General features: G+C 44.8%; 1 protein-coding gene across 2 annotated transcripts in view; it reads right to left on the bottom strand.

Annotated features, from left to right (window-relative positions):
• TRAF3 (TNF receptor associated factor 3) overlaps positions 1 to 25,428 on the bottom strand; it is a 117,279-nt gene that overhangs the window by 49,800 nt on the left and 42,051 nt on the right. For both annotated transcript variants that reach the window (XM_043489636.1, XM_043489635.1), the window contains exon 2: positions 4,466 to 4,591. The gene's annotated coding sequence lies outside the window, so the exon portion shown is untranslated. The remainder of the gene's footprint in view (positions 1 to 4,465; positions 4,592 to 25,428) is intronic.

Here is a 25,428-nt window from a genome sequence, read left to right as displayed (position 1 = left end):
TGACAGGAGGCAGGACCGGAGCCCCAGGAAGCAGCGGCCTGGGCGTGGGCATCCTGGGCCCACACCGCGGGGAGGTGGGCAGGGAACTCGGGGCCTGGCGTGCACAGGGCCAGAATTCCGATGCTGCAGCTTCCAACGGAGCAGAATTACTGCTCTGTTACTATATTATTTACTGCTTGCTATGTGTTTAGGTATGAACTTACTTCATTTTGAGGCCATATTTTTATCCAAATGAAAAAAGTCTCTATTTGAGAAATCGGTTTCATAAAGTTTTAGCTTCTAACCAGCTCCTCACTCAGTTGCGGTATCACTCAGTCAGTTCGGTCCCTCAGTCATGTCTGACTCTTTGCGACCCCATGGACGGCAGCACCCCAGGCCTCCCTGTCCATCACCAACTCCCAGAGCTTGCTCAAACTCATGTCCATTGAGTCGGTGATGCCATCCAACCATCCCATCCTCTGTTGTCTCCTTCTCCTCCTGCCTTCAATCTTCCCCAGCGTCAGGGTCTTTCCAATGAGTCAGCTCTTCGCATCAGGTGGCCAAAGTATTGGAGTTTCAACTACAGCATCCGTTCTTTCAGTGAATATTCAGGACTCATTTCCTTTAGGATTGACTGGTTTGATCTCCTTGCTGTCCGAGGGACTCTCAAGAGTCTTCTCTAAAACCATAGTTCAAAAGCATCAATTCTTCAGTGCTCAGCTTCCCTTATGATCCAACTCTCTCAGTATACATGACCACTGGAAAAACCATAGCTTTGACTATATGGACCTTTGCTGGCCAAGTTGAGGTGTACCTATACTCAGAAACACAGTGAAGAGTCAGATTGGGTTCTCTTCACTTTGCTCTACATCTCCATTACGCTGATAATTTATTTTATGTTCCTTGCTTTGGTGGTTTAAGTTGAGCTACACTTGGGAGATTAGAAATTGGAAACAAACGCACATCTGCTGACAAAAGGGTGTTCCAAGGGCTGGAAAGCCCGGGGAAAACCAAAAAAGGGAAGCATCAGATAAACAAAGAAAATGGCTCCTGCCAGCAAGAAAGTGCTAAACAACAGAGATGCAGGAAAACCAGCTCCACGTCAAGCCCAGGAGGGAGATTAAAACATCATCCACGCGAGGCCAAGGAAGGGAGAAAGCCACAGGCAGACAGGTGTGCCCTGTTGATAAGAAAGCGCTCTGGCAGTCCACAGTTACGCAGACATTTCGGGACACTGACTTCTCAGGACACCTGATGCCAGACGCTCTGCTCGGGGCCGCCTGGCTAACTCACTGGGGAAGCACAGAGGGGCCTGGACTCTGACCCAGACAAACAGGCCGCTCCTCATCGCACATGAAAAAGCCCCGCGCAGGAGAGAGGGAGGAGGGAGGGAGAGACTGACGCAGGCAGACGGCTGGAAAGGAACCTGATCAAACCATCATACGCAACTTGGTCTTAGATTCTTTAGGAAAACAATAGCTGCCCGAGACCTAGCACTGCCATATCACTCGGCTCAAATGACTCAGGATGTTAGACAAGGGTTCACTCAACTCTGGCTGCTCCTGGACCAGGGCCAGAGCCCAGCCACCTGGACAGGAAGGAGCTGAGGGCTCCGTCCGCCTGACAGCAGCTCAGAGCAGGCAGCTCCTTTCCCGGAGAGGCTGCCCCGAGCCAGGCCCGGCCTGGAGGCTCTGGGGCTGCAGGCTGTGAGAAGGCGCACTTTCCTGAAGCACCGACTTTACTAGGAAATCAGAGTGAGGAGTGGATTACAATATCTAAATCACTCGGAGGATATGGCATGAGATGCCAAGAGTCAGTAGCTCTTAGCTCTGAGCTCCTGACCGCGCTCCTTCACCAGCTCCCCTTTGCCACTGGTGGTGTAGAGGCGGGAGCTGTTCAGGTGCTGATCCAGGCCCCTTCTCTGTCCTGCTGGGCGATCAGACACGCACAGACGAGTCCCTGCTCCGAGCCCCACCGCGGAGCTCCTGGACAACCCACTCCCCCTCAGCTGCATGGGAGCCCCGAGGTCAGGGCAGCCCAGATGGAATCTGCTGTCTTCGGCGCTTGCCATGGCTGTTCGGCAGGCCTCAACCTACTCAGAGACAACCCGCTCTCATCTTGGGGAGCGACGCCATCACCCGGCTAGCTTCCCACGGCAGACCTGCCCTTGCCTCCCTGATTCTGACACACAATCACTCACTCAACAATACCTGCCGATTCCACAGCACCGTCACAACCCTGGTTATAGGGTGCTCACTCTGTGGCCAATGAGATGCTCTTAGGTACAGTTTCCTCATCTGCAGTCTCTTTCAGCTAAAATAACTCACCCTGAGTTTCTAGTCCAAGTCTTTTAGTTTACCCATCAGGAAAACCAGGCCAAGATTAGCAATGTACTTGCCAGGTCCCAAAATTACTGGGAAACCTGCAGCTGGACAAATGGATGACTTTTACATGCAGGAGAAACACACACTGAATAATGCCAACATATTTTTAAGTCAGTCTTCTTCTATAATTTAATAACCAACATGGAATACTATACGTTAAAACGGGTGAGGAGAATCTCTGTATACGGCTATGCTGCAAGCTCATGATATGCTGCTAAATTTCAAAAAATATGGAGAAAAGCTTGTACCATACACTACTATTTTTTAAGAAAGAGGGCTGCGGGCACAGACACACACAAGTACTTATATTACAGTGAGTAAGTAAGTAAGTGTTAGTCGCTCAGTCGTGCCCGACTCTGCGACCCCATGGACTGCAGCTCACCAGGCTCCTCTGTCCATGAGATTTTCCAGGCAAGAATACTGGAGTGGATTACCATTTCCTTCTCCAGGGGATCTTCCCAACCCAGGGATCGCACTCAGGTCTCCTGCACTGCAGGAAGATTCTTTACCTACTGAGCTACAAGGGAAGCCCATATTACAGTAGATAAACCAACAATTAAAAAAACATTATCTGTGGAAGAGAGAAGAAACAGGCTATAAAGCTCAGGAAAGGGAGCTAGATTTCTGAAAATACTTTGGCCGTCCACCAAAAAGGTCCAGGACAGTAACCAGCCCTGCAGCAACAACGATCCCGAGTATACAGGTTGTGGTCTCAAGACACCATGTTCTACAGGAGGGAGCCAGAGCTGCTTAGAGAAACAGCCAGTTCCAGGTCTGGGGTGAAAAACTACACAACGAATCAACAACCTCTTACCATTTCAGAGAGCAAAGGACAAGGAGTCAACTTGCAGAGGCTCCACCGCAAAAGTGGCACAATCCTCGCATCTATTAGAATAACTACCGTGTTTTAAAACACGTCACATACATTTAAATTCACGAATTTATACTGACACTTCTTCCCTGGTCACTTGTGAAGTGGCTCTGAGACCGTCTCATTGTTTTGAGAACCCATAAAGAGAAAGAATCAGGCATTCGTCCTACTGCTTCTATCTGAACTGTCCCTTAGGGAAACCAAATAGGATTTCAGTGAATCAAGGCAAAGTAAAGGATGAGACTTTTACCATCATCATCTGCAACCCCTAATGACCATGAGTCCAGGTGCCGAGCGCCACTAGGACCAGAGCAGACGCACGTACCGCCACCTCCAAGCGCACGCACTCAAAGGCTGAGCCACTCAAACCTCTAGATCCACCTCCCACCTCCCAGGAGATAAAAGGACAGAAGAACACGTTCCATGTAAATAGGGACACCCCTGACTACAGAACAACCAACACAGAAAATGCCAGGAAGAAAAGGGACGGGGTGGAGCAATCAGCTCATTGACAGAGACTTGGGAGGCAGATTAGCTAAACGTAATTGTTTGGACCCTGTTTCAAACTAAAAAAAACTGAGACTATTGGGGAAAACTGAATAGTACTGTGATTATGAATAAAATTTTAAATTCCAGTTTTCTTGATGCTTCTGAATGTTATAAAAAATAGCTGTGTATTTAAATCTCACTTTGCATGCAAACATTTCAAACCTATTTTATATTCATGTTAACATTCTAACATATGAAAGAGTTCTTAATTTCAAGAATAAAATGCCACTCAATCACAAATTAAGAGATTAAGACACAAGGTGTTCTGTTTCCTTTCAAACTCCCAGAGAAAGACGGTGAAGGAGTATGCAGTTTCTGTATCAGAGATGCAACCCTCGGCCAGGCAGGCCTCCACGCTCAGCCAGCACTCTCCTGCAGCGGCACCCTCCCGGGAGAGGCCAACCCCCGTTTCCAATCTCAGCAACCGTCCCTAAGCCATCAGGGGTAATGCCTGTTACAGAGTTTAATGCTGGTTTAAAAGAAGTCAGAGACACACACCCAAATACGCTGCCACGTATCCAGAAGACACTCAGATACACCTGTTACAGAACGAAACTGTTAAAGCCGAAAATGAGTAAGCTCAGGATGTTTCTGAATTTAATTACTTCATTGTCATGCAAAGGCACACCGGGAACAGCTGGAGAAGAAAAACCTACACAAATGGAAACTTCTAGTGACATACCTGTGTGTCGTGTGCTGCAAGAGGATATATCTGAGCTTGACCAGGCAGGAAGAGACTTCAATAAAGAAAGAAGCAAAGCAGAGTCAACTTTATCCTTCCTTCAGATAATGTAGTGGAGTCCCTCACCTGGGAAGTAAGAATGACATGTGGTTAACTCACATGTGGAAAATTTTTTAAAGCTTTTAAAAAACAGAATTTCAAAAATGGAAATTTCTAAAACGTGATAAAGTAAGAAGCTTAAGAAAACATTTTTAACCATTCTATATAAACATATGTTTTGGATTTTCTCCATTTTTTTTGAGGTGAACATAAATTACAAAGGCTGGATAACTTCAGATACCTTATTTTAAAAAATCACGTTTATCATGAAATATTACATATACATAGTAAAGCACAGGAAACATGCATGTACAGTTTCATAAGGTTATTACACAAACAAAAGTCCAACTACCATCCAGGCCACGGAATGGGGGCACTGTTGGAATCCCCAAAAAGCTGGGTGCCTTTCTCTGACCCCTAACCCTTCCCTTCCCCTCTAAGTATCGCTCTAACTCACTGCTATCATTCCTTTGCTTTTCTTTAGCTTGCCCCGAGGCACGTCGCTCTGACCATTTATTTTCGCCAGCTCCTGAATTTTACATAAGCATGATCATGCCGTGTATATCCTTTTGTCTCACTTTGTTTTCGCTCCATTATTGCTGCTGGCCCTGCTGTTTACTTTCACTGCTGTGTATTATTCCTTTGTGCAACATGCCATCGTTTACTTACCCATTCGGTGTCTGCTTTGGAGCCAACACAAGCACTCCTAAGATCTTTCTGGCACAGATTTCTTAAGCATTTGGGCATATATATACATCTAGCGCATATATACATGCAAGAGTGACTGCTAGACTGTGAGGTAAGTGTATCTTCAACTGCACTACATAAAGCTAAACAAAGTGCTTCCCACAGCAGTTGCAGTCATTCACACTACCACAAGAAGGGTATGAGAGTTTCCACTGCTCAAGGTTCTCAAAACTTGTCAGACTCGTTAATTCTTGGTAACTGGATGGCTACGTCCTGGGGTCCTAAGAATTCTTTATTATGTAGAATTTCATAATTATTTTGAAGGAAAACTCATGAGATTTTACATCTGACAACTGCTGCGAGATATAATTTTGAAACCAAACACTCGTGCACTTTTCCATGTGTTACTGCGCTCCAATTTCTGTCCAGCTGAGACCCCGCGCTCTCAGTCCAGCAGCTTCCAGAGATACTGGTTACAGCCCCCAGGCACAAGGGGATGGGGGTGTGTGTGTGTGTGTCTGGCCAGTAAGTGCACCATATTCCTGGCCAGTTGGGGTGTGTGTGTGTGTGTGTGTGTGTGTGTGTGTGTGTGTGTGTGTGTGTGTGTGTTGTGGTGTGTGTGTGTGGTGTGTGTGTGTCTGGCAGTACGTGCCATATTCCTGGCCAGTTGGGGTGTGTGTGTGTGTGTGTGTGTGTGTCTGGCCAGTAAGTGCACCATATTCCTGGCCAGTTGGGGTGTGTGTGTGTGTGTGTGTGTGTGTCTGGCCAGTAAGTGCACCATATTCCTGGCCAGTTGGGGTGTGTGTGTGTGTGTGTGTGTGTGTCTGGCCAGTAAGTGCACCATATTCCTGGCCAGTTGGGGTGTGTGTGTGTGTGTGTGTGTGTGTCTGGCCAGTAAGTGCACCATATTCCTGGCCAGTTGGGGTGTGTGTGTGTGTGTGTGTGTGTGTCTGGCCAGTAAGTGCACCATATTCCTGGCCAGTTGGGGTGTGTGTGTGTGTGTGTGTGTGTGTCTGGCCAGTAAGTGCACCATATTCCTGGCCAGTTGGGGTGTGTGTGTGTGTGCGTGTGCGTGTGTGTGTGTCTGGCCAGTAAGCGCACCATATTCCTGGCCAGAGTTGGTTCATCTCTGTGAGCACACAAAACCCGAGTCAAAATGAATCAAGTCTTTTCTTCCTCCTCTGGGACTTACAGAGGTTCTCCAACTCTTTCCTAAAGAACTTGAACACGAGCACATGGGCATCAAGAGGCTCTCTGAGGCAGACACCAGGGAACCTGACCCAGCTGCAGCCAGCCCTGCCTGAGGTTTCTTAATTAGGTGACCAATAAATCCCCCTTTGCTGTTAACAGCTAAGGTCCAGTCACATCCAAAAGAGCCTGCGCTGATATGATCAGTCATTACAAAACATGGGTTTTAATCTACTCAGTAAGCCGCACAGGTCAATTACGGCAACACGTGTACATACACACACAACCTTAATATTTTTTCAATCACATTTTATAAATCAAAATGGTTTATCACTCAAACTATAGTTCTTGCCAAAAGGCAAGTTAACTCTGAATGTTTCTTTGGCAAGAGAATGAAAAATCAATAGCTGTAAAGTATTTGTCCTTGTCTGCTATAAACACACTAGTTGTACCATCCCTACTGGATTTTAGTAACAAAGTTATGATAACCTCATAAAATAAACTAGGAAGTGTTCCCTGGTTTATTCTGAGAAAGTATTTGGGTAGAACTGGAATTATTTCTTCTTTGAAAGTCTGGTGGAATTTAACAATGAAGCCATCTGTGCCTAAAAATTTTAATTACTGATTCTATTTTTTTAGTGGTTACAGAAATTTCTTCTGTAGCTACTTTTAGAAACTTACATTTTCCAAGGAATTTGTTTATCTCATCTAATTTTCAAGTTTACTGGCATGATGCTATTTCAAATCATGACTGTTGCTGAAGCTCCAACACTTTGGTCACCTGATGCAAAGAGCTGACTCACTGGAAAAGACCCTGCTGCTGGGAAAGACTGAAGGCAAAAGGAGAAGGCGGCGGGCAGAGGATGAGATGGTTAGATAGCATCAATGACTCAATGGACATAAATTTGAACAAACTCCGGGAGACAGTGGAGGACAGGGAGGCCTGGCATGCTGCAGCCCATGGGGTCTCAAAGAGTCAGACACAACCGAGCGACTGAACTACATCAGCGACGCTGCACTGGGAGCTCAGAGTCTTAGCCTCTAGACCACCAGGGAGACTCCGTCTTGGGCAATTTTTATAGATGTCTATGTGTGCCTGAAAATAAAGTATATGATGCAGGTTTTGGATAGAATATTATTTATGTGTACATTGGACCAAGGGTATTGATCCTATTGATCTGTGCTTACAGAGTTTTTTCTAAATCTATCAATTAGTGAGACATGTATTGAAATCTCTACTATAACTGCTGTTGTTTGTTGTTCACTTACTAAGTCAGGTCCAACTCTTTGAGATCCCATGAACTACAGCACGCCATGCTTCCCTGTCCTTCACCGTCTCCCAGAATTTGCTCAAACTCATGTTCATTGAGTCGATGATGCCATCCAACCGTCTCATACTCAGTCATCCCCTTCTTTTCCTGCCCTCAATCTTTCCCAGGATTAGGTCTTTTCCAGTAAGTTGGCTCTTCACATTATGTGGCCAAAGTACTGGAGCTTCAGCTTCAGCATCTGTCCTTCCAATGAATATTCAGGGTTGATTTCCTTTAGGACTGACTGGTTTGATCTTCTTGGAGCCCAAGGGACTCTCGAGAGTCTTATCCAACATCACAGTTCAAAAGCATCAATTCTTTGGCACTCAGCTTTCCTAAGGTCCAACACTCACATCCATACTTGGCTACTGGAAAAACCACAGTTTGACTATATGGTGCTTTGGCAGCAAAGTAATGTCTGTGCTTTTTAACATGTTATCTAGGTTTTCATAGCTTTTCTTCCAAAGAGCAAGCTTCTTTTAATTTCATGGCTGTAGTCATGTGATTTTGGAGCCCAAGAAAATAAAATCTGGCACTGCTTCCACTTTTTTCACATCTATTTGCCATGAAGTGATGGGACCAGATGCCATGATCTTAATTTACTGAATGTTAAGTTTTAAGCCTAATTTTTCACTCTCCTCTTTCACTTTCTTCAAGAGGCTCTTTAGAGTTGTTATCATCTGCATATATGACACTGTTGATATTTCTCCCAATAATTTTGATTCTAGCTTGTGATTCATTCAGTCTGCATGGGGTGACAATACACAGCCTTGACCTTCTCCTTTCCCAATCTGGAACCAGTCCATTGTTCCACGTCCAGTTCTAACTGTTGCTTCTTGTCCTGCGTACAAGTTTCTTAGGAGGCAGCTAAGGTGGTCTGGTATTCCCACCTCTTGAAGAATTTTCCACAGTTTGTTGTGATCCACACAGTCAGAGGCTTTAGCAGAGTCAATGAAGCAGAAGTAGATTTTTTTCTGGAATTCCCTTCCTTTTTCTATGGTCCAACGGATGCTGGCAATTTGATCTCTGGTTCCTCTACCTTTTCTAAATCCAGCTTGCACATCTGGAAGTTCTTGGTTCATGTACTGCTGAAGAATAGCTTGAAGGATTTTGAACATTACCTTATTTGCATGTGAAATGAGTGCAATTGGGTCGTAGTTTGAACATTCTTTGGCATTGCCTTCCTTTGGGATTGGAATGAAAACTGATCTTTTCCAGTCCTGTGGCCACGGCTGAGTTTTCCAAATTTGCTGCCATATTGAGTGCTACACTTTCACAGCATCATCTTTTAGGATTTGAAACAACTCAGCTGGAATTCCATCACCTCCACTAGCTTTGTTCATAGTAATGCTTCCTAAAGCCCACTTGACTTCGCATTCCAGAATGTCTGGCTCTAGGGTGAGTGATCACACCATCGTGGTTATCTGCGTCATAAAGATCTTTTTTGTAAGTTCTTCTGTGTATTCATGCCACCTCTTATTAAGCTCTTCTGCTTCTGTTAGGCCCTTACTGTTCCTGTCCTTTACTGTGCCCATCTTTGCATGAAATGTTCCCTTGGTATCTCTAAATTTCTTGAAGAGCTCTCTAGTCTTTCCCATTCTATTGTTTTCCTCTATTTCTGTGCATTGTTCACTTAGGAAGGTTTTCTTATCTCTCTTTGCTATTCTTTGAGAACTCTGCATTCAGATGGGTATATCTTTCCCTTTCTCCTTTGCCTTTCGCTTCCTTTCTTTTCTCAGCTATTTGTAAGGCCTCTTTAGACAACCATTTCACCTCCTTACGTTTCTTTTTCTTGGGCGTGATTTCGGTCGCTGCCTCAGGCGCTCTGAGTCCACCAGAGCTAACCCCTTGTACACGGTGCAGTTTGGGATGGACTGTTACTTATATGTACATTAGACCAAGGGTATTGATCCTACGTAAAACATCTGTGCTTACAGGGTTTTTTTTTTTTTTTTTTTTGGCCTGCTTATTCTATCCATTACTGAAAATGCTGAAATCTCTACTGTAACTGTAGGTTTGTCTATTTTTTTCCCTCCTGTACTTATGGCAATCTCTACTTTGGATATTCTGAAGTCATATTATGGCTTATTCACGTTTAGAATTATTATGACTTCCTTTTGAATTGAACCTTTTATCATTACAAACTGCGGCAGAGACTACATGTTGACCAGATTTATTTCTTCTACCTCCTGGGCACAGCCTCCCCTGCAGTGAAGTCTGGTTTACGACCTGGGCTCCGCCTAACGGGATGCAATCCTAATGTACACCGCCCTCCAGCCCAGCCGTGAACACCTGTGTGACTCACTCCTTCCACCCCACACAAAGGCGCCTGCAGAGTATCCTGGGCCTCAGGAGATGGCAGAGATGGGGGGAAGCAGCTGAATCCCCAAATGACCATCGAAAAAACATCTGCCAACCAGGACTATGTGTACTGAACTTCATGCAGTACATGAATTTGCTTAAACTACTGACTGCTTTGTTAAAGGAGCCAGCTGCCAACTGTATTAAGTGAAATGACACCATCTCCAGAACTGATTGTTGCTTTCAACTGTGTTTTCTCTGACACTACACAATCTTGCTTTTGGCTACAGTTTGCAGTTTTGGTTTTGTTTTTGTTTTTTTTTTTCATTTTTCTTTCAACATCTCTTAATCTTCATATTTTAGGTGGGTCTCTTATAAACAAAATACAGCTGAGTTTTTTAAAAACTTAATTTGATATCTTTTTCTTTTAATTCAGTTCAGTTGCTCAGTCGAGTCTGACTCTTTGCGACCCCATGAACCGCAGCATGTCAGGCCTCCCTGTCCATCACCAACTCCCAGAGTTTACCCAAACCCATGTCCGCTGAGTCGGTGATGCCAACCATCTCATCCTCGGTCATCCTCTTCTCCTTCTGCCCTCAATCTTTCCCAGCATGAGGGTCTTTTCAACTAAGTCAGCTCTTCCCATCAGGTGGCCAAAGTATTGGCGCTTCAGCTTCAGCATCAGTCCTTCCAATGAACACCCAGGACTGATTTCCTTTAGGATGGACTGGTTTGATCTCCTTGCAGTCCAAAGGACTCTCAAGCATCTTCTCCAACACCACAGTTCAAAAGCATCAATTCTTCGGCCCTCAGTTTTCTTTATGGTCCAACTCTCACATCCATACATGACCACTGGAAAAACCATAGCTTTGACTAGACAGACCTTTGTGGGCAAAGTAGTGTCTCTGCTTTTTAATATGCTGTCTAGGTTGGTCATAACTTTCCTTGGAACGTTTAATTCCACTTACCTTGGAAACAATTACTCACATTTAGGTTTTCTTTTATTTTCTATTTGCTTCTTTTGGATTACTTGTTATCATCCTAGTCCCCCAGTAGTCTGCAAGTTACATACTGATTCTACTCTTTAGTAACTGCTTTAGAAATTCTAATGTACAGGTTCTTATCAAAGTCCAGTGTTAATACATTTATCCTTCTCTTGGACAGCAAGAGCCTTGAAACATTAACTCCATCTATCATAATTTCCAACTTAAATTCTACTGTTGTAGAATTTGTATGCATGCATGTGTATGTGCTTCTGTCATGATGAATGTTGTATGCAATTTTATGCAATTATCCTGCCTTCCCTTCATGCTTCCCACACCCCCATCTCTTGGCCTCATTCTCCCTTTTCTCCTTTTGGTCCATGACTGTGGTGGGTTACACTGATGGACTTTCTAATGTTAAAACAACCTTTATTTCCTGAGATAAACTTTTCTTGATTATTACATAATATCCTTTTTATATATTGCCGAGTTGGTTCTATTTGCTGATCCTCTGGAGAAGGAAATGGCAGCCCACTCCAGTACTCTTGCCTGGAAAATCCCATGAACAGAGGAGTGTGGTAGGCTACAGTCCATGGGGTCACAAAGAGTTGGACACGAATGAGCGAATTCGCTTTCATGGAGGATGTACGTATGACAAACACCGCTTGGTGGTTTTCCTCTCCTATAATGTCTCTGTCTGCTTTTGCTTCCAGAGCAGTGCTGGCCTCACAGAAGGAGACAGAAAGCATTCCCTCCCTTTCTGTCTGCTGAAAGAGTCTTTGTCAGATTGGCAAGGATTTTAACAACAAATTCAACTTCTTTAATATAGTTACGCAGCTTATACATTTGCTCTTGAGTAAATTTGGTGGTTTATGCTTTTTAAGGGGCTTGTTCATTTTATTGAGGCTGTCAAATTTATTAGCATAATTTTTTTTTCTTTTTTTCTTTATTAGTTGGAGGTTATTAGCATAATATTATTCACAATACTCCTTATTACCCTTTCAACGTCTATAGGATCTGTAATAATGTCCTCTTTTACATCCAACTAATGCTTCCCTTGGGGCTCAGCTGGTAAAGAATCCGCCTGCAATGTGGGAGACCTGGGTTCAATCCCTGGGTTGGGAAGATCCCCTGGAGAAGGGAAAGGCTACCCACTCCAGTATTCTGGCCTGGAGGATTCCATGGACGAGTCCATGGGGTCTCAAAGAGTTGGACATGACTGAGCGACTTTCTTTCACTTTCAGTGGTAATTAATGTTTTATTTTCCCCCACAGACAAGAGATCTTCCTGGACAAAATATGCATCTTTATCAGTTTACCTTCAAATAATACCACTTGAGACACAGTGTATTGCACTTTCATTTCTTCGCTCCCAAACTTTGTGCTCCTATTGTCAGTTATTTCCCTCTACAAGTATTGTAAGTTCCAAAATACACTGTTAATTTTGCTTTAAATAGTCTAAAAAAAAAAAAAAAAGATTAAGTGTGAATATTCACCAATCCATGGACTATTTCCAAATTTTCTCATTCCTTTGGGTAAACATTTCCATCTGCTATCATCTTCCTACTACTTGAACTTCCTTTAAAATTTCTCGTAGTGCACTTCAGCTGGCAATAAATTCTGCCAGCATTTCTTGGTCCAGAAATTTTTATTTCACTTTCACTTTGAAAGATATTTTCACTGGGTACAGAATGATAAACTAACAGGTTTCTTCCTTTTGGTACTTTAAACACGGCACCGTTGTCTGCTGGCTGGCAACAGGTTCTGATGAGAAGTCACTGATGTTATTTTTGTCCCTCTGTAACATGTCTTCTTGCTGCTTTTTAGGACTTTTTTCTCTTCATCACTGATTTTTCAGCAACTGGACTGTGTGGACCTTGGTATGATTTTCTTTGTTTACTCTATTTGGAGTTTGTGAGCTTCATGGTTTGCAATTTCCATCAAATGTGGACATTTTTCAGCCATTATGTCTTCAAATATTGTTTCCATTCCTTCCTCTTCTTCTGGAACACTAGTTACACGGATCTTAAGTCAGTTGGTTTTGTCCCACATGTCACTAATGCTCTGTTACTGTGTTCAGTCTTCTTTATTTTTGCACCATACTTTGGATAATTGCTATGGCTATGTCTTGAAGTCCACGGATCTCTTCTTCTGTGCTGCCACTCTGCTATTGATCTCTGTATTTTTCACTCTGAAGTCCTAGTGCAGTCTTTCTCATACCTGTCACTCATGCCTGTTTTCCTCATGAGTGCATACAACTTATTTATAACAGTTATTGTACTGTCTTTGTCTGCTAATCTCACAGCTTTCTACTGATTGCTTTTCCTCCTGGTTACTATCATATTTTCTTGCTTCTCTGCATGCCTGGTAATTTTTATTAGATGCTGGACACTGAAACTTTTTTACATTGTTGGGTGCTGGATTTTACAACATCATTTTAAGTACAGCTGGGGCTTTGTTCTGGAAATGCAGTTAAGTTACCCGGAATCAGTTAGGGCAGGTGTGTGGTGGTCTTTTAGTCCTTGACTAATTCAGCCCTTCACTAATTCACTACAGTGATACCCTTCTGATGCCCTAAACCAAAGAGCTGTTCTGAATCCACCCTCGCAAAGATTAAAAACCACACTTTAAAAGGGCCTGACACACCACCAAAGTGGGAACACAAACCATCCCAGCGCGTGTGACGTCCACTCCTCTCTGGGGCTCCTCTTCCTGGCTCTGAGGGGCTTTCTCTGGGGCAGGTGCAGACCGACACTCAGCCCAGATCCGGGGGTGGGGATCCTTCTGCAGACCCCTGGGGTTCACTAAGTAGCTCTCTACTCTCTTACACTTTGCCCCTCAAATTCCAGCTGCCTCTCCTCCCCCAACTCTGACCTGCTTTGTCTCCGCAGCTAGGGGCCTCTGTGTGGTTTCTCTCTCCCTGACCTGCAATGCAGAAACTGTCTCTAGACCAGGACTGGCAAACTACAGCCTGAGGATTAAATCCAACTTGCTGCTGTTTTTATAAATAAAGTTTTATTGGAACACATCCATGGCCACTCATTTACATAACTGATACGAAAGCAGCCACAGACAATGGCAGAGTTGAATGGGGTTGTGATAGAGACCATCTGGTCTGCAACGCCTAGAGATTCACTAACTGGCCCTTTATTTTAAAAAGTTCGTTTACTCCTAGCCCTAGAGAATAAGCTTACAGGGCTCATTCCATTTGTTTCCATTTGTTATTTCAGAGAACACAATCCTAACCTTCCTGTTAACCAATGTCTGAAAACTGTTGTTCCATACATTGTGTCCGGTTTTCAAGTCTGTTAAGATGAAAGTCAGGTCTGAAGCAGGGTGAGGTTAGTGAAGCACTTGCCTCAGGTACAAATTTTTAGGGAGTGACAAAAAACTAAGGAATAGAGGTAAGATCAAAATTAATGCAAAAAATCTATATGAAGCAAAATATCAAAGTTTTAAATAAGGATAGTATCAGTAATAGTGTGAAGCCAAGCCATACTGGAGCTGAAGCAAAAGGAAAAGTTAATACTGACCCTGTCTATTTAAAATTTGACTTTTTTCCATCATGGATTATTTTTTTTTGCATCAGATTCGATTTTCTCAAAGTATTGCATTAAAATGTTATCAATCTCAATTACTGAGTTTTCTGGGGCATCCTGAAATTCTGCACCTGAGGCCTCACTCTCCTCAGCCCTCCTGCTGTGTCTGACTCTTTTCGACCCCGTGGACTGTAGCCCACCAGGCTCCTCTGTCCATGGGATTCTTCAGGCAAGAATATTGGAGCAGGTTGCCATGCCTTCCTCCAGGTGATCTTCCCAATCCAGGGATCAAACCAGCATCTCTTACATTGCCTGTAATGGGCAAGTGGGTTCTTTACTACTTAGCGCCACCGGGGAAGCCTCCAGCCCAATCCTGGTGGACAGTAAACCTGGTGTCTGTTATTCCATCAAAGGGGGAATGGACGACTCCAGGAACAAGCCTCTTGCCAAGGAGAATCATACTAATGTGTTACAACTACAAGGGTTTCAATGCTTTCTTTCTCAGGAACAGAAAATGCTGCAATGTGAAGAGCCATTCTGCTCTAATTACCTCTATCTGCAACTGCAGTCTTCTATGAACAGTTCCCATACATATCCATGTTGTAGAGAGGAACACAGTGTAAGAATATAAACACTTATCATTAAATAATATACATGCACACAGACAATGGGATTACAAAACAATATCATAATTATATAACATCGAGTCAACACATCTGCATTATGACACATAACAAAAGCAACCATCCACAGAGCAAGTGCTACCGAGTCAATGTATTGATTGGTGAAAGCAGGAGCCCAGCCTCTGAACACACGAATTCACCTAAAAGCAGATCAACCAGCAAAATCCCTGTCCTGGTGCTGTGGGAGCACCGTCCTTCAGAAGCCAGCCGGCTCATTTCCCGAGGATTCCCAGCTCCCGCGCCTCTACAGTGAATGGGGCAGAAAAGCATTGGGCAGACAGAAGACTGCCCCATCCATGTGCCAAGTAAACAACCTCTACACAGAGTCCAGTTTCTACACAGGATTTATTTAACTTTATAAGGCACAGGTGCAAAAACATGCCTTTAAGTGCGACGACCAAAATGAGCATTTTTCTTTTTAAAAGATTTTTACTGGAGTAGTTGCTTTATGATGTGGTGCTAGTTTCTTCCATTACAGAAAAGTGACTCAGCTACACCCTCCTTTATATACATGACCTCTTCTCTTTGGAGTCCCTGCCCAGCCAGCTCACCACAGCGCACTGGGAGCTCCCCGCGCTACGCAGCAGGTCCTCGCTAGTTATCTATCAGTATTTCAGGCATCGTACCAACAGTGTGTACGTTTCAATGCCCGTCTCCGGGTTCCTGCCACCCCTGTTCCCCCTGGTATCCACTCGTCTGTTCTCTGCATCTGTGTCTCTATCTCTGCTTTGTGAATAAGATGGTTTATCGTCTTTTTTCAGATTCCACATATGTGTGAATAAATGACATCTGTTCTTTTCTTTCTGACTTATGTCACTCTGTATGACAATGACTGTCTCTAGGTCCATTTATGTCTCTATAAATGACCCAATTTTGTTCTTTTTTATGGCTGAGAAATATTCCACACACACCCCCCCCCCCCCATCTTTACCCGCTCCTCTGCTGATGAACATTTAGGGTGTTCCCGTACCCTGGTTATTATAAACAGTGCTGCAGTGAACACTAAGGCTGGTGTGTCTGTTTGAACTATGGTTTGTTTTTTCTGGGGCTGTGTCCTCCAAAGAGTTTCTTTTCTTAATTTAAAACAGTATGCCAGCAAAAACCATGGATCTAGAAATTATTGCACTAAGTGAGGTAAGTCAGACAAAGACACATATCATATGATATTCCTTGTATGTGGAATCTAGTTTTAAGAAAAAGATACAAATGAACTTATCTACGAAATAGACGCAGACTTACAGACACTGAACACAAACTGTGGTTCCCAAAGGGGAGACGTGGCGGAGCTGAGGACGGACACGGGCCGCCGCCGCCATGTAACGCGGGTGACCAACAAGGACCTGCCGGACAGCACAGGGGACGCTGCTCAGCCTTCTGTGATGATCTATACGGAAAAGGAATAAACGCGTGTACACGTATAACTGAATCACTTGGCTGGGCACCCGAAACTAACACGACACTAAATCAACTCTACTCCAATAAAAGGAAGATGTTTTTGAAAATATTATGGTGTCAAATTTGGTGAAGAATCAAAAACTGAAATGAAAAGTTTTACTTTTTCTGAAGAAACAGTCTAGAACTCATGAAACTCAAATAAATGTAACAACTCAACACAATTCAAACTCATGAAGCGCCTCACACCCTTCTTTCCCCATGTGTCCTGATCTGGCCTATGGCGAGTTACCCCCCGGCACGCTTGCCCCCGCCCAGCCTGGCCCAGCAGAGACCCAGCCCCGCACACCACGGGGCCCCTCTTCTTCACCTGCGTGTCTGTCACCGGATAGCGGTTGACTCAGGTTGTCATGGGAATCCATACAGATTTATGGCAGAAAATCGGGATTTGCTATTTGCACACTCAAATTATCTGTAAAAGGTAATACAGTCCAAATTCCTCCTTGGTCTACTGAGGAACTAAAAGAATGACATTTAGCAAGCTGTCCAAAGTTCAGAGTCACCAGGACGAAAGCCTGGTATCAGGACCAGTGCTCCCTCCATGCGAGCTTGCCATGATGGCTCTGCAAGAAGCAAAACACACACCTCAAAATTCCCAAGACGTCAGTAATACCTAATGGAAGCATTTGCTCTTTTTAAAACCAAGCATCTTTTTTCATTGTTTAGAATGTCAGCACTGACATCCCTGGGTTTATTTATTCCCTTACGACTAACATATGGCATTCACGACCAGATGGACTGAAAAAGCACCTTTAGCTGAACCAAGCAAGGCTAGTTCTGACTTCAAGGAAGATGCTGAGACCTTGGCTAGGCTAAAGAGAATTTTCTCACATTATTTAAATAATTGTTTGCTTAGTTTCTAGCTACTTTAATATAAGAACTGAATAGAATTACTTTGCTTACTTTTGAAAACCATTATCCAAATAGATTTGAACAAGGAGGAGGAAGGGAGTTAGCTAAGAGTAAAATGACTACCCCATGCTACTGGGTAACAGAGTTAGTTAAAACTGCCCTTGGGTGAAACAAGCCAAGGTTTGCAACTATAAGGCAATGGTGAGTTTGGTTTTGTTTCTGACACTGTCATTAGTTTCTCTGAAGTCTTCTTACTCCCCTGAAATGGTAAACGAACACCCATTACCACTCTATACTCACTTTAGTCTTAAAATATACAAAGTCTGAAATATTTTTACACAGTCATGTTGAAAATTTATGATATCAATATTTAGTGTAGTATTTCTGTGATCACTTTTAATTTAATATTCTTCACGCTACATAAAGCCTCTAGAATAAATACACTTCGTAATCAAATGCAACCCCTGTTGCTAAGATTGCCAGACCCCCCAGTGCCAAGTTTCCGAAGTGGCAGCTGCCTGTTCACATTATTTTAACTTAGAATTATACAGAAATGTGAAACCTTGTCAAGTCACCCTGAAATTTTCACCTGATCGGTCTTTCAAATAAACTCCATTCTGCAATGTTGGCTTTTGCTTAATAGAGTTATGATTCACAGCAGTTTACTCAGTGAATTTGAATAGAGGTTTGTTATGCAACATCAAATCTCTTAGGTTTTCCCCCAAATTAATCAATATTTTGAACACAAAATAACTGTCAACACTTTTGATATGAATAAAATGTTAACATTAATAAAATTTTCCATCAGAATAATGTGAAAATAAATCTTGATTCGCAGGTTAGAGCAGTGCTGCTCAGCAATGCCAGGACAGACAGGACCCGGCAAGCCAAGCCCTGACAGAGGGCAGGGGGCAAACACACCCACACAGGGGCCCCACCGCGCCAGCCCCGCGCCCTGCACCCAGCCCCGGGTCCCATGTGGTCCAGGGCAGGTGGGGCAAAAGCGAGGCCTGTGCGACCCCAGGGGCCATTCTCACAGGTGCCGGATAGATATTCTTGAATGACAGGTCCCTTCCCACCATCTGGCATCTGTCATGAGAAAAATGAGAGAGAATTTCCTGTGAAGTATAGAAAGCACCAGGACAGGTTTTACTAGTTTCTCAAAACTACCTCATCCTCCTAAAGACTCTTTATCACTGAACTGGAAGGATCCCTCCACCTCTGCGCCCCCTACAATCCACTGGTCCACCTACATGAAGAAGAACCTGAGGGAGAGGAGAGGAGGAAGAACCCACACGGAGTCGTCTATTCTTAGTAGTTTCCACATCCTTGGAGGAGGAAGAAAACAGAACTACTCAAAGACTTGAAAAAATAGGAAGCTAGTAATGGAAAAAAAAGATTTCTTGGCTGAATCAGACAGAAAACACTTGAAAACCTCCAAGACAGCCCCACAAAGGTAAGATGGGTACCGATCACAACCACCTCGGAGGAGGAGGACTCTGGGACCCAGTCTCCCCTGGAATTCCACGAGCATCCAAGTGCCCAGGGTGGGGCAGGCTCAGCTCGAGGAGCAGGGGGCAAGGAGTGGAGGGCCCGCTCTCCAGAGCTGCCCGCCGGGGGGAGTGGACACGAGCAACGTGAGAACTGCCCAAGGGAGGCACACGGTGACGTCGGGGACACCACCCGCTCGGGTGCGGGCGTGCCTCATCTGAAGGAGCGGAAGAAATTCATGATTTCTGAAATTCTCAAAGCAGCTCATGAGGAACATCAACTCAGTTTCTGGTTTTAGAGGGGAAAAAAAAAAAATCCCATGATCATTCTAGGGCATCAAACATTTTGCTATACTTCTGCTTGATTTTAATGAGTGTGTGTATGTATATATAATTAGTGTATATATATTTATACTTATAGTAAGGGTATAATACATACATAAACATATACACTAACATATTTAGCACAAGGATGTACGTACATATAAAAATATGATAATATACTATATTAACAAATATTAGTGCTTGATAAATACTAATAAATATTAACTGAAAGAGTGGCTGGCCAGAGCTTAGAAAACATGTTCATTGGAAAGATACTCTTTGGGAATTACCTGGCAGTCCAGTGGTTAGGACTCTGTGCTTTCACTCCTGAGGGCCCAGATTCAATCCGTGGTCAGAAACTAAGATCCCACAAGCCATGCTGCATGTCCAAAAAAAAAAAGATAGATACTTTTCTTCTCACATTCTTTTCCAAGGGACAAAATAAAACCTCCAAAGTAATTCACTTTCATGCATTAAATTACATTTCAAAAGTATCTTTATTAAAGGTGATACAAGAGCTGTTTTTCAACAACTCGTAACAGAAGCCTTGTTCTAAATTAATAGCATAAACAGAACTTTTAGTGGAGCAAATCTGAATGTAGAAAACAAATCTGTTGTAACAAGCCACACTATTCCTGGTGATGAATGACAAAACTGTCCAGTGCTACTAGACATTCTCCAAGTTCGAGGGAGAACAAAAAGGAAAGCAATGTTCCAGGAACTGTGGGTTTGGACTTGAGGTTCCAGGCTAAGAAAGATTCCAATACCCTGGGCAACAAGACCTATGGCTGGGGGACAGGCAGGATGGGAGCCCAGAGGCCAGGGCTCAGACACACCCCTCTGCACCCTGGGGTGGGTTAAAGTGAAACAGAGGGCTGGGGGGAAGGACGGAACGAAATCCTGTCCTGAGGTTTTAACATTTCACAATCGATGTCTCAATCCCCCAGCGTATCAAAGGCGTGTCTTCAGGGCACGGCAAGCCCAAGCCCCATCCTGACTAACCCCTCCTCTGTAAGCTGGGAGTTCAGGGACACAGTTAAGGTACAACAGTGGAGTCTCTCAGAAGACAGGCGTCACCTTGTCTCAGATGTCCTACCGCTGACCACAGGCTACAGGGGAAGTGTGTGAAAGGGGTACTTGTGCTGACGAGGATCTGAAGACCCCTGCAAAATAACCCTAATTAATGAACTTTGTAAAATGCCATTTTGTAACATGAAGGAAGTTCCCATGTGGCTCAGAGGTAAAGAATCCGCCTGCCAATGCAGGAAATGCAGCTTCAACCCCTGGGCTGGGAAGATTCCAGAGGTAGAAACGGCAACCCACTCCAGGATTCTTGCCTGGGAAACCTCATGGGCAGAGGAGTCTGGCGGGCCACAGTCCATGGCGTCACTGAGTTGGAGACGACTGGGCAACTAAACAACAGCAACACACACACATAGGCAGGGCTGTGAAATTTTATCATTTTTAATTGAGTATCTTTTTTTTTTTTTGACTTGCCAAGATACCTTCCTCCTTCAATTAAAGTAATTTTTATTCTTCTAAACCAAAGAACAGCTTTAATGAGATCATACTGTGGGATCCACCGCAGGCTTATCACAGGTGCCCGACACACGTACTCTGAAACTCGTAACGAGGACATGAACAGGGGCCAACAGTCCAAAACCGTGCTGGCTTTTCTCCCTGGGGCTTCATCTCATCTAAACTCCTGGGGAACTGAACACCTTGCAGTTCACTAAGGCACTTGCTTTAGAAACCTGATTATTAATACTCTTTTTTTGACCATACAGCATTTGGAATCTTAGATCCAAGATGAAGGCTCAAACTCACACCCTCCGCAGTGGAAGTGCAGAGTCTTAACCACTGGACCACCAGGAAGTCCTGAGGCCTGATTAATTAGACTCCTAGTTAAGGTATTTAGATTACATGATTCCATTAAAACAACAACAAAAATCAGCATCTCCCAAGAGCTAAAAAGCAGAAATGTTCTCCGCCTGAAAGGTTACTTCAAAGGCTCCTGACGCAGTTCCTCTGACAGGTAATTTAACCTCAGTTCAGTGAGTGACCCCCTGGTCCTGGAGGAAATCTCTGAAGTCCGCATGCTAACCTCCTCACCGTCCCAGATTTCCCCACGTTCCACCGCGTGCCCACTAAGCAACGGGGTCCAGAAACCATGGGACCTGCCCCACGTCCTAACTACTTGTCATCTTTGCCCACCACCCCCAAAGCCGACAGCCGTATCACCTTCCAGGGGCTCCAAAGCTAGTCAGACACTGCCGAGCTCCTGCTCCAACCTGCAAGAGGTGCAGGCTGCCCTGCTGAGGGCTCTGAGCCGGGGCAGCAGCCGGGCACTGACAACCCACGGCCCCAACAGCCCCACAGCCTGGGCAGGAGACGGGCAGCGCCAGCGACCCGGCAGGTGGCGCCGACGGATTCCTGCAGGCCGGGGGCAGGCAGGCTTTGGTCTGCCGTCCTGTAACTAGTTTGCTGGAACACAGCCATGCTCCTTGGTTTACTCATTGCCTCCAACAGAGGAGGCGCCAGGCTGGCCCAGAAAGCCTAAAACATTTACTATAAAAAGTGTGCTGACCCCTGGTCTGGGTTGTCAGCAGCCCTGCCCTCTCTGGGCCGTGTCCTGGCTTCCGCCCAGGTGGTCAGCTTCTGCATGTGCCCGCGGGGCGGGAACAGCAGTGCCCACAGCCCACAGCGGGCCATGAGCACGTGTGGTACTCACGCAGGAGGCAGGCGCAGGCACAACGTGGTCTGAATCTGCCCCCGCCCGGCAAACACCACGTTCCTTCTCCCTTGACAGGGACGCGTCCAGAGACGCCCTACCCTTCGGCAGCACAGTCTCCGGCACTTTCCTTACCCCCTCTCCGTGAGAACCCAGTCTCAGGCAGCCTCTCACCAGAGGCCCAGTGTGACCCGGTACATGACACATGCTCAAGGTGCTGCAGCCACAGCCAGCTCAGTCCGCCAGGTGAACGCCCCCACCCTTCCCTGTGAATTCACACGGGGACAAGCCAGGTGGAGCCAGTGCCAGAGCATCCGCCTGCCAACGCAGGAGCCGCAGGGGACACGGGTTCCAGCCCTGGGCTGGGAAGAGCCCCTGGAGGAAGCAATGGCAACCCACGCCAGTATTTTTGCCTGAGAAATTCCATGGGCACAGGAGCGTGGCAGCCTACAGCCCACGGGGCCGCGTAGTTGGACGGGACCGGGCAGCGGAGCACACACGCGTGTCAGTAAACACGGCCTGAGAGCCCAGCAGGTCCTGGACGCGCAGCACCACAGCTTAACACAACGCACACGAAGTCTAATCTGCCGCTTGGATTTGTCTGTTAAATAAATGAGGTTAAGAGTCCGACTATCATTTTGAGGTGATAAAATTGCTCTGGATGAACAACTGGGAATATACAGAAAACTACTGAACTGTGCGCTAGAAGAGGGTAGAGCTTACATTATGCAAATTATCTCCCAAAAGCTGTTATTAAAATTTTTTCTATAGCTAATTATTTTTTTTAAAAACAGCAATTTCTTAATTTTTCTACATCTAGCATGTAATAAAACGCCATATCTAATCCTGGTGAATGGAAACCATGCAGACTACAGTAACTGGGCTTCGTAACGCTGCTGTTCAGTTGCTCAGTCGTATCCGACTCTCTGGGACCCCACGGACTGCAGCCCACCATGCTCCTCTGTCCTCTGCTACCTCCCGGAGTCTGCTCAAACTCATGTCGACTCACTAGTCGGTGATGTTATCTAACCATCTCATCCTCTGCTGTCCCCACCACCTTCTCCTCCTGGCCTCAATCATTACCAGCATCAGGGCCTTTTCCAATGAGCTGGCTCTTCGCATCATGTGGCCAAAGTATTAGAGCTTCAGCATTAGAAGCTGAAGTTATTATTATTAGAGTTCTTCCAATAGATATTTGGGGTTGATTTCCTTTAGGATTGACTAGTTTGATTTCCTTGCTGTCCAAGGAACTCTCAAGAATCTTCTCCAGCACCACAGTCTAAAAGCATCAATTCTTTGGGCTCAGCCTTCTTTATGGTCTAACTCTCACATCCATACAAGACTACAGGAAAAACTATAGCTTTGACTTTTTGGATCTTTGTCAGCTGAGTGATGTCTCTGCTTTTTAATACACTACCTAGGTTTGTCACAGCTTTCCATCCAAGGAGCAAATGCTTTTTATTTCATGGCTGCAGTCACCTTCCACAGTGATTTTGGAGCCCAAGAAAAGAAAATCTGTCTCTGCTTCCACTTTTTCCCTTTCTATTTGCCATGAAGTGATGGGATCAGATGCCATGATCTTAGTTTCTGAATGCTGAGTTTTAAGCCAGCCTTTTCACTCTTCTCTTTCACCTTCACCAAGAGGTTATCTAGTTTCTCTTCACTTTCTGTCATTACCATGGTTATCATCTGCATATCTGAGGTTGATATTTCTCTGAGCAATCTTGATTCCAGCTTGGGATTCATTCGGCCTGGCATTTCTCATGATGTACTCTGAATAGAAGATAAATAAGCAGGGTGACAATATCCAGCATTGTCATACTCCTTTCCCAATTTTGAGACAGTCTGGTTCAAACTGTTGCTTCTTGATCCACATACAGTTTTCTCAAGAGGCAAGTAAGGCAGTGTAGTATGCCCATATCTTTAAGAACTTTCCACAGTTTGTTGGGATCCACACAGTCAAATACTTCAGCGTAGTCAATGAAGCAGAAGTAGGTATTTTTCTGAATTCCCTTGCTTTTTCTATGATACGACGGATGTTGGCAATTTGACCTCTGGTTCCTCTGGCTTTCCTAAATCCAGCTTGAACATCTGGAAGTTCTAGCTTCATGTACTGCTGAAGACTAGCGTGGAGGAAGGATTTTGAGCATAACCTTATTTGCATGTGAAATGAGCACAAGTGTGCAGTAGTTTGAACAATCTTTGGCATCCTTCTTTGGGACTAGAATGAAAACTGGCCTTTTCCAGTTCTGCGGCCACTGCTGAGTTTTCCAAATTTGCTGGCATATTGAGTACAGCACTTTCACAGCATCATCTTTTAGGATTTGAAATAGCTCAGCTGGAATTCCACCACCTCCACTAGCTTTGTTTGTAGTAAAGCTTCCTAAGGACCACTTGACTTTGCATTCCAGGATGTCTGGTTCTAGGTGAGTGATCACACCATCGTGGTTATCCAGATCATTAAGACCTTTTTTTGTATAGTTCTCCTGTGTATTCTTGCCACCTCTTCTTAATCTCTTTTGCTTCTGTCAGGTCCTTACCATTTCTGTCCTTTATTCTGCCCATCTTTGCATGAAATGTTCTCTTGATATCTGCAATTTTCTTGACGAGATCTCTGCTGCTACTGCTACTAAGTCGCTTCAGTTGTGTCCGACTCTGCGACTCCATAGACGGCAGCCCACCAGGCTCCCCCGCCCCTGGGATTCTCCAGACAAGAATACAGGAGTGGGTTGCCATTTCCTTCTCCAATGCATGAAAACGAAAAGTGAAAGTGAAGTCGCTCAGTCGTGTCCGACTCTTTGCGACCCCATGGACTGCAGCCTACCAGGCTCCTCCGTCCATGGGATTTTCCAAGCAAGAGTACTGGAGTGGGGTGCCATTGCCTTCTCCGGAAGAGATCTGTAGTCTTTCCAATTCTATTGTTTTCCTCTATTACTTTGCATTGTTCACTTAAGAAGACTTTCTTATCTCTCCTTGCTATTCTTGGAACTCTGCACTCAGCTGGGAATATCTTTTTCTCCTTTCCCTTTCACTCTTCTTTCCTCAACTATTTGTAAAGCTTCCCCAGACTACTGCTTTGCCTTCTCGCATTTCTTTTTCTTGGGGATGGTTTTGGTCACCACCTCCTGTGCAATGTCACAAACCTCCATCCATAGTTCTTCAGGCTTTCTGTCTGTTAGATCTAATCCCTTGAATCTACTCATCACCTCCACTGCATAATCATAAGGGATTTGATAAATCACCCCAAACAGAGTGGCCTAAACCTCCACCCATCTCAGCCTCTGTGGGCTGCGGATCTGGACCGGGCACAGCGCTGACGGCACAG

The sequence above is a fragment of the Cervus canadensis genome, chromosome 17, assembly GCF_019320065.1.
Source record: "Cervus canadensis isolate Bull #8, Minnesota chromosome 17, ASM1932006v1, whole genome shotgun sequence".
Classification (NCBI taxonomy): Eukaryota; Metazoa; Chordata; class Mammalia; order Artiodactyla; family Cervidae; genus Cervus; species Cervus canadensis.
The sequence above is the reverse complement of the archived record's forward strand: the minus strand, read 5'-3'. Positions and strand labels throughout refer to the sequence as shown.